The sequence below is a fragment of the Nuphar pumila genome, unplaced genomic scaffold (assembly GCF_984573655.1).
Source record: "Nuphar pumila unplaced genomic scaffold, dmNupPumi1.hap1.1 HAP1_SCAFFOLD_287, whole genome shotgun sequence".
Lineage (NCBI taxonomy): Eukaryota > Viridiplantae > Streptophyta > Magnoliopsida > Nymphaeales > Nymphaeaceae > Nuphar > Nuphar pumila.
In genome coordinates this window covers 20,409-30,647 of record NW_028323261.1, presented here as the reverse complement: position 1 = coordinate 30,647, position 10,239 = coordinate 20,409, and the positions used below count along the sequence as shown (strand labels likewise).

The window sequence follows — 10,239 nt, the reverse complement described above, 5'->3', positions numbered from 1 at the left end:
GCTAGTCATGATTGTAGTTAGCGGGATATTGGAGTGTGTTTGTTGCATGTACATGTTTGACATTGTTGTGGTATGAATGATTGAATGTATTACAGTGTTTGACATGACTATCCATGCTTGCATGAAGTTATTTTCGATTTGATTATGCATTTCATATGAAATTATATCATGAAAACATGTTTAAAATGAATGTATCGTGTGTATGTAATATCTATATATATCAAATCATTACATCCACCATCAATGCATGATAAATTAGATATTTTCTTCATCATAGCATTATTATGATTCTCTTTTAACTGATTAAGATAATATATGTAACATCATAAGACAAAATGGCTGCAAGCCGTGAATATCATGTACTGAAGGATAGTTGATAATGAGGTGTCGCTTGAATATATGGATGGTGTTAACAGTTTTATTGAATTTGCAATGGCAAGTGTCAGTACAGTGGAATATATGGATGGTGTTAACGGTTTTATTGAATTTGCAATGGCAAGTGTCAGTACAGTGGATCCCACCGGTCGGATCAGGTGCCCATGCATGATGTGTAAGAATAATTGATTTGTAGAACCTCATGGCGTTAGACATCACCTATACATGAAAGGTTTTGTCAATGGTTATCAGAATTAGACGCTTTATGGTGAAAATTTTAAAACAATTTTGACTCACGGGTGGATGTGGTGCACAATAATCCATATGTGGATTTGATATTTGATGTCGCAGGACCATAACTGGGTTCTGCTATGGGTCCTAGTGATGTACCAACTGAGGTAGAGGAAGAAGCAATAAACGATGCAGCTAGTAGATTTTATGACCTACTTAGAGATGTTGATAAGTCACTGTGGAATGGTTACGAGAGTCACACTATCTTGTTTGTAGTTCTTCAACTACTGAATTTGAAGTCAGAGTATAATTTGAGTCAATCATGTTTTGATCGTTTATGCTTTATTGCGAAGAGTATGTTGCCCAAAGATGAGAAATTGTCACAAAATTTCTACCATGCGAAGGTTATGGTCAACGCTCTAAGTATGGGGTGTCAAAAGATAAATGTTTGTCCAAATCACTGCATGTATTTCAAAGATCAAGAAAACAACAGATCATGTTCGTCATGTGGGCATCCTCGGTTCAAGCCAAAGACAAGGGACAATGCTAGCACGAGGTCAAAAAAAGTGTCATACAAGTCACTCTGCTACTTCCTTCTCACCCCTAGGTTGCAACGACTGTATATGTCTTGAAGGACAGCTAAACACATGAAATGACATGCAAATAAAGTTTGACATGATGAAGACAAGATTACGCATCCTGTTGATGCGAAAGCTTGGAAGCACTTTGACTGTACTCATCAGACCTTCGCAATGGAAGTGAGAAATGTTAGGCTTGGTTTATGTACAGATGGATTTAATCCATTTAGAGGTAGATCAACCTCATACTCATGTTGACTGGTATTTGTCACCCCATACAACCTTTCTTCAAGCTTGTGTATAAAGTGTAAAAATCTTTAATTATCTTTATTGATCTTTGATTTGATGTCTCCGAGCCAAAATCTTGATGTATATTTAAGGTCATTGTTGATAAATTGAAAATATTATGGGATGAAAGTATTCTCACGTACGATGCTCACAAGAAACAAAACTTCAATATGAAGGTTGTTGTTCTATGAACAATTAGTGACTTTCCTGCACATGGTATGTTATCTGGTTGGTGCACACATGAGAGGTTGACATGTTTGTACTGCATGGAAGATATAAAATCTTTTAGATTAACGCATAGAAGGAAGTTGTGTTGGTTTGATTGTCACCATCGATTTTACCCAGCGACCATCTGTTATGACGACAAATGAATGTGTTTTGAGCAGACACAACTGAAATAGAAGGTCTATCTACACGGTTGTCCGGCATAGAGATTTTAAGACGATTGTGATACTTTACATATGGACTGACAGATGCCCGTAGTGCGACGCCTTTCCTTAGATTTGAGAAGGATCACAATTGGACAAAGAAATCTATATTTTGAGAACTGTCATATTAGCCGACCTTATTGATACGACATAATTTGGATGTGATGCATATGAAGAAAAATGTGTTTGATAATGTGTTCTATACGGTAATGAATGTCAAAGGGAAAATGAAGGATATTTTAATGGCCCGTATGGATTTAAAAGTAATGTGTAAAAGGTCAAAATTTGAACCCCAAGAGTACAATGACAAAGTACTGAAACCAAAGGCAAGGTACGTGCTTGGATCAGATCAAGTAAAGCAGGTATGTCAGTGGTTGAGACAGTTGAGATTTCCATATGGATACGTCTTTAACATTGCTCGGGTTGTGAAGATAGATGAGGGACAATTATATGGGTTGAAGCGCCATGATTGTCATGTCATTATGCAACGGTTGATTCCCCTAGTATTCCATGATATGTTAGACAAACCTATAAGGGGTATTATCAAAGTTGAGTCGATTTTTTAGAACATTGTGTGCATCAAAAGTTGTAGTAACTAAGGTAAAGAATTTCAATGATTCTGTCGTCACTACTATTTGTCAGCTAGAGAAGCTATTTTCGCCAGTATCTTTCGACATTATGGAACATGTGATCATACACTTGCCATACGAACTTAGGGTTGGTGATCATGTGCAATATCGGTGGATGTACCCATTTGAAAGGTATATTTTTATTTATATTTTCCGGTATAATGCTATTGAGAATTTATTATATTATGAGTTGTATATTGTTGATAGATGCATGTTTGACCTCAAAAAAAAGGTTTGAAATAAAGCAAGAGTGGAGGGTTCAATTTGTGAGGCATACACTTTAGAAGATATTTCAAAATTTTCATTTATATACTTTGAGTCTCACATTCCAACACGTTACACTTGCCCACCTCGTAATGATAATGGACAACAAGTTATTGTGGCCGACAAACTATCAATATTTAAACCATTTGGAAATGCCTTTAGCAGTTGCCGGTCAAGACTCTTGGAAGATCGAGAGCAAGACGCAGCACAAATCTATATCATTTTTAATTACTTAGAGATCAACCCCTACATCGAGTAAGTATATATAATATATTACACTAAGTTCTCTACGTAGGTGGTTCGATGATATAATTATTTGTTAAGTGCAGACGATTTAATCTGGAGTTGCGAAGAGAACTTTTATATCTCACTGATTCAGAAGTACAGAAAGAATGTGAAAATAAGTTTGGGGCATGGTTGAAAGAGTTGGTAAGGACAATGACATGCATTATTTTCGTGTAAACAACAATATGTTACTTAATTGATCGTGTTTACAGTAATTGTTTATGCTTGTAGGTCTGTCATGGTGATGTTAATGACCAAGGAATATGTAATTTACAAAATGGTCCGACCAAAGTTATGCAATGTTACAACAGGTATATCATAAATGGTTATCAATTCCATATAGAAGACTACGGTGTAGACAAGTCAATGATGAATAATGGCGTGTGTGTCAAGTGTAGCAGTTACGGTGAAAATGAACTTGACTACTACTGTGTTATTGAAGAAATAATGGAGTTGACTTACTTAGGCATAAATAATACAGTAACTTTATTCAAGTGGTATTGGTTTGATCCCACAACAAGAGTCGACAAAGCCTCAAGCATTGTGGTGGTGAATCATAAATCAAGGTTTGGAACATATGAACCATTCATATTAACATCGCAAACTCAACAAGTTTACTATACTTTATATTTGAATGCAAGTAAGTCAAATATAAATGAATGGTGGGCGGTTTGCAAGGTGAAGTCTAAACTATACCCCGAGTATGATCGATTACAGGAAGACAAGATTGTTGAAAATGGTGATTACTATCAATCAGATGATATGTATGACTTTTCTTATAGTCACGATGTCACACATGGTCTGCATGCCACATCTTTATTATCCAATAGCAAACATATGGAAGAATGTAATCTAAATGATATACCAAGTGAATGGCCGCCCAATGAAGAAGAAGACGAAGATGAAGAGGAAGAAGAAGAATATGAAAGTCAAACAAGTGATGAGGAAGCATATTCGAGTTAGTAAAATACATTTTGTAATACATATCACATCACTTTCTCATATGCATCATCTATTTTAACATTATATCTTGCATATAATGTTACATTCAAGTCTAGCAACAGGAACAAATGTTTCATCAAAGTCAATACCTTCCTCCTGGTTGTATCCTTGAGCTACTAGTCTTGCCTTGTTTCTTATAACATTACATGTTTCATCTAGCTTGTTTATGAAGATCCATCTTGTCCCAATGATCTGATGATCCTTTGGTCTTGGTACAAGATCTCAAACATTATTTCTTTGGAATTGATTAAGTTCTTCAGTCATGACTAGCATCCAGAACTCATCGATGATGGCTTCATCAATCTTCTTTGGTTCAAGTTGAGAAATGAATGCCATGTTTGCAATCCGTTCTAGCTGAGCTCTAGTTTGAACCCCCTTGGTCAAGTCCCCCAAAATCTGCTTTTGAGGTTGATCTCTGATTTCGGCAAATGTTCTTTGATGATCATCTTCATTAGATTTAGTTGTGTTATCTAAGAATAAATTTATACTTTCAACATCATCATTATTAGTCTTATGAACAAATTGATTAATAGATTTACAAAAACTGACATGCATAGATTCTTCAATAGTATTTGAACTCTTATTGAAAACTCTATATGCTTTACTATGACTTGAATATCCTAAGAATATGCCTTCAACAGATTTATGATCAAATTTATCAAGGCTATCTTTTGTGTTAAGGATAAAACATTTACACCCAAAGACTTTAAAGTAGTTTATTCTTGGAGTTCTGTCATAGAATAATTCATAAGAAGTTTTATTTAATAAGAGCCTAATAAGAACTCTATTTGTTATATAGCATGCCAAACTTGAACTCTTTACACAACTATAAATGCAGTGAAATTGTGCGATACACATACACAGAAAAATAACGGTTACAATTACAGAAAATCATTCAAACTATGAAGGAGTTGAGAGTGTGGACCTCCCTGGCGATTTTGAGTGTAACAACGTGTTCTTCACCCCCGTTACAATTTTGCATTCGAGCATCCAAGTTCCTACATATTTTACATGTATTTTTTTTAATCTTACTTATCTTAACTTTAAAATGATGATTTTTTTTATAGACAAGTTAGCTCAAACTCGGCCTCATTATGAGCACAAACTCGAGTTGGCTCTCCACAAGAATGAACCAAGCTTGAGTTCAACTTTTTTTTACCAGCCCTACTTATGTCTTCTAAAAAAACCCTTACATTTATCTAAAAGTTGTTTCGTTGACAATGAAAAAGTAAACCATTAAAGACTTTAAAGAACACTACAAGATCAAATATGAAACTGTAAGAGGGTTAGTGGAGAGAATTAGATGTGGCTCGCCATAAGAATGAGCCAATCTTGAACACTTCAAGCTCGGTTAGTTCAACCCACTTACATCTTCTAAAAAAAACTTAGTTTAACTTGAAGTTGTTTTGTTGACTTAATGAAAAAGTAAACCATTGAAGATTTCAGAGAACACTACAATATAAAATATGAAACTGTAAGAGGGTTATTGGAGAGAACACTACAAGAACTTTACAACTAAGTTCAAGAACTTTAAGTGCCCATCGAGGAGCCGGAATGCCCTATTTCACGATCTCAAGTTGACAAGCCAAGGCCTTTTGTTCATGAGTGCGTTTTTTTTTTTTTTTGTTGGAAAAAGCAAGGAAAAAAAACATCACCGATTGCACATTGGCTGGCCTTAGGTTGGTAAAACCCACCCTTGAGGTCTCTCCTGTCCACCGGAAAGTACAACTCCGTGGGTTTCGAACTTGTGACGTCCCGCCAACATTCACAAGTCGCCCCTACCAGATGAGCGGAACCCTTGTAGGCCTCTTCAAGTGCGTTTGGAATCAGGAACACGCTGGAGATGTTGTAGTTCAAGAACTCGGTCGTTCTGGAGTGTGATCCAAACGCACTTTGATGCGCCCGCTTGGGGTTCATAGCTGGAAGACCCCAAATTCGCTTCTCTCTCTCTGCAATTTCGGGCAGTTATTGGGATCCTCTAGAGAAAATGGTACCCTTTTCTTGACCTTCATCTTCGTATTGCTTACGCTAATTCTCATCTGGTTCGATTGTTCTGATTCATTGATTTATTTTCGAACGCAAAATATTTAATGGTTTTCCTCAACTTTTCCTTCGAAACGCGATTTACTTATCCCGCTGTCGTGTTGTTGGTGATTCCTTCTCTCTTTTGTGGTGCAAATCTTTATTCCCCATTTAAGTTATTCCTCGATAGCTCATCCAAGCTTCATACATCAGTTCAAGCTGGACTCATTTACAAAGCGGACGAACCCGAGCCGAGCCGGCTTGGTTCGGTGTGCATTCCTACACACACACACACACACACACACACACACATATATATATATATATATATATATATATTAACACTTACAACATTGGGTTCAAGCTTTATCAACTCAATCTGACCACATGGATGTGTTCAGGAAGGTTTGTTTGCTAAGGATCAAACCTTGGATCGTGTTATTTTGATCCCAAAATATGATTTTTTGAATGATAAAATTTCATTGCATTGTGGACCATTAATTTTAAAAGCTCTTAAAAAACCTGCTTATGTGTCACAATCTTATGATTCAAAACTCATTTCCCATTAAACAAACATTGTAGATCACATCCATAAGATTTAATTTACAAAAAATTCTAAAACCTATGATTTTCATCTCAATAGTTCCATATAATTTGGTGCCTTCAATAGATTAGTCGCTCGGCATGTGAAGCTTCCATGAAGCGGATGATGGAGCCCATAGGTTCATAGTTTTGTGCATACATCAGCCTTCCGTTGTTGGGGCGGTGGCTAAATTAAGCTAGGTGTTTTCTATGGTGCCAATGTTTTATCTCAATGCACCAACAAGCTTAGAAATCCCCTTTTTTCTATGATGGGCTGTGCAGTGGAGAGGAGGGTTTCAAGCCCAACACCTTCAGGTGGTGTATCAAATATGAATGGACTGTTCTCTATGTTTCATTGGAGAATGAGCTCTTCTTGCAGAAGACATCTATATTGCTAGGATGGTGCTTCTTATAAATTTGAGCCATAATTCTTTGGTTTGGTTTGTAATTGGAGTGAGCTTATTGACAAGGAAGCTCTTTTCACTGTTGGTATGACTAGGACCACTTTTTAATAGATTGCTGATATATAACATATATTTATACCTGTGACTTGTATAAGACCAAGTTTGTGACTACTTGATGTTTTCTTTTTAACAGTTCTCCATGGTTGTGTGATCCTAGTCCCACTAATGTTGGTGCTGTTAAACTGTTTTGTAGTGGAAGGTGTTCCTCAATGCTTGTCAGATTCTTGAATTGGTATTCAGTGAAAGAAGGAATGGATTTATTAAGTGCCCAGGGTGCAAAGGTTCTGGTTTGATGTTTGGCATTGGACGCCCAACATGGACTGGCAGGCACTCCTTTCAAGATCAGTGTTGCTGGTTCTGTGAAGGGTACCATTGTTCGTTTCTTTTGTCATCATTTCCAATTTGTAGATATTGGCTAAATACCATACTTTGTTCATTTCTCATCATTCCAATATAGAGATATTGTTGTCTATAATTTATTAAAATTGGAATTCTCTTGGTTGCATCTTCCTTGGCTGTCTTCATGGCGAGGTCATCAGAAAGACAATCACATGCTTAACTTCTGGATGCATCTATAGAATGGTTAATAAACTGAACTTTTAGGAGCATCTATAGAATGGTTAACATCTGATTTTTTGAGTTGCATTGTTGCATGTTTGTTGCTGCAATGTTAAAGCATCTATGCAATAACCTATTACTATATATCATACCATTGTTGTGATTTTATGTTATACTCTATAATTTTAGATTGTCAATAATATGTTATACAATATTTTGGGCATCCATATCATTACTTTTTTGTTAAAAGTGTTTCACCATAATATGCAACCTATGATCATATGCTTCTTAAAACTCCTTACCGATCAGCCAGTTGGTCTAGGGTCTTGGTGATGCTTCTTGTAATTGGAAGGGTGATTAGAAGAAGAGTAGGGAGCTAAGAATGATAGGTAGAAGAGGAGTCTTTGAGTGAGAGGTCTTGGTCTTTCATCAACCAATCTAACCTTTCACAAGTAACGCATATTACATATATACCCTTGGCAGGAAATGCATAATCAGTCCTATTAGTAGGTTGGTCAACTACAAATGGACAACAACAATCTTGGCTTACAAACACTCAAAAAATTAATATTTTTTTGAAAGGCAAGCTGGGGTTAGGCAGACCCCTACCAGTTATACGATACCATTAGGATTTGAACTTGCAACGTCCCAACACAAGGTGACGTGCACTAGCTGCTCCTACGAGACAAGCAGAGCCCCTGTAGGTACAAACACTCAAAATATCCTAAAAGATTCTGTACAACTTTTAAATGCAAAAAAAAAAAATGGTAGCTTTCTGAAAATATTGGGATGTAGCATGTTGGCAACAATTGCTGTTAGCCTTTAGCCTTTGACACCTTAGTACTTATCAACTCTAGCAGGCGGTCTCTATGCTCGAGTGAGTAATACATTAAAGTATGGTTTTATATATTAGTTCAACAGAAGGTAGAACCCTTCCAAGTGCCATGGAACAGTATTGGTTTTGTGGCAAAGCTGTGCAAGAGAAAATTCTGTGTGGCTTTTTTAAATAATTTTTAGCAAAAGATCTGTGATGTTTGCTACATTCTCAATAGTATTTTCCTTCCTTTTTTACTGTTCAACCTTCATTTGGTATTGCCATATGCACTATGATATTTGTCCAAAAGTAAAGTTTTATGCTCACCCTTTTATGTCATTGCACTTTGGAAGCATGCTCCATAATATTAGAGTGGTCTTTTGTTGTTGCCATCTCTCCTTTTTCTTCTTCAATAGTCTTGCAGAATCCTCTGCTGTATGATACCATTTATTTTGCATTACCTGTACCTTTTGTACCAGGCATGGAGTTTTGCCATTTACTAGCTCGGAGGGATTTGTGGATGTAAAGAGACATGTAACATCAAACTTGGCTAAACATGCAGTAAAACCTGCATCCCGAAGATCCAGGCCAATCCCTACTGTCTCCATCCCATACAATCACATTGTTACAATCATGATTCATTAGTCTCTTTGGTTCAAGCCATACTTGTAAACACGAGGGTATCTAATAGATGCTTTCAATCTTCCCTCTCAGGTTCCAGCTGTTCAATGTACTGCTTTGACAGCTCTGCACATTCAGTAAATAATACAGCAGTTCACCAACACACATTAGTCGTGTTCCTGGGAAAGAGTTCAGCCAAACCTAGTGAGATGCATTTGTCATTTTCCCTTTGCAATCAGCTTATCTTTTGGTTCATCTCCATGTTTTCACATTATATTCAGGGTGATAAGTTGATCTCATCTTCTCTACCTGAGGTTAGTAGAGGAGTGCAAAGTGAGGTTTACAGATATTGCCATTCAAATGATGTTCTTGAAACTGGTAATAATTTTAATAGTTTCAAGTTTGGTATCTAGTATCATCATATGGCACATTATTATTTTACTTTCAAAATATAATGTCATGTCATGTATGTTCAAGAGTGGAAACAACTGTTTCAGGTGAATTGCACATTGAATGTGGATATAGGAAACACAAATAGCATATCAGAAGGAGAAATCACCTAAGAGAGAAGGCTAACAACAGAGCACAACAAGTTCTTTCAAGTTTGATTCAGAGGAGATAATGATTCCACAAGCTATGATATTCATGTACATATCTGGCTGATTAAATTCTCTACCATTTTGATTCATCTTCGCAATTTGTTTGTATAATGAATAAACCATCCTACCATCATTATGATTCATTAGAAAAGATTGTGCATTTTGATTCTCATAAATAAATAGAACAATTATGGAGTCAGATGTTTGTGTTACTACTTTTGAAAGCTTTGGAACAATTAAAATTGTGAGCAGAAGAGCGGGGAGTGTGAAAGTTGAAGGGAGTGTAAAACTCTGTGCTGATTAGGGCTTCTAATGGAAAATAACAGATGTACCTTGAACAAATGAGAAAGGTTATCAATGTCCTATCAATACAAATGAAAGAGATGAACGTATATAATATTCTACAATGTGCCCTATCAAGGTGGTGGATGGATGTCCATGATGCCAAGCCTGTCACTATTATCTTCTTTATTTCCCACTTTAAAGGAATTTAGTGCAA

At 36.3% G+C, this 10,239-nt stretch overlaps 1 long non-coding RNA gene across 2 annotated transcripts; it reads left to right on the top strand.

Annotated features, from left to right (window-relative positions):
- Positions 1–5,554: 5,554 nt before the first annotated feature.
- LOC149810572 (uncharacterized) lies at positions 5,555–9,933 on the top strand. 2 transcript variants are annotated; one of them, XR_016429155.1, is made up of 5 exons: positions 5,555–6,070; positions 7,342–7,514; positions 9,000–9,345; positions 9,423–9,519; positions 9,639–9,933. It is a non-coding gene; the product is annotated as an uncharacterized LOC149810572 (long non-coding RNA). The 2 variants fall into 2 exon arrangements; XR_016429154.1 differs by having other exon boundaries at positions 9,000–9,519.
- Positions 9,934–10,239: the final 306 nt, after the last annotated feature.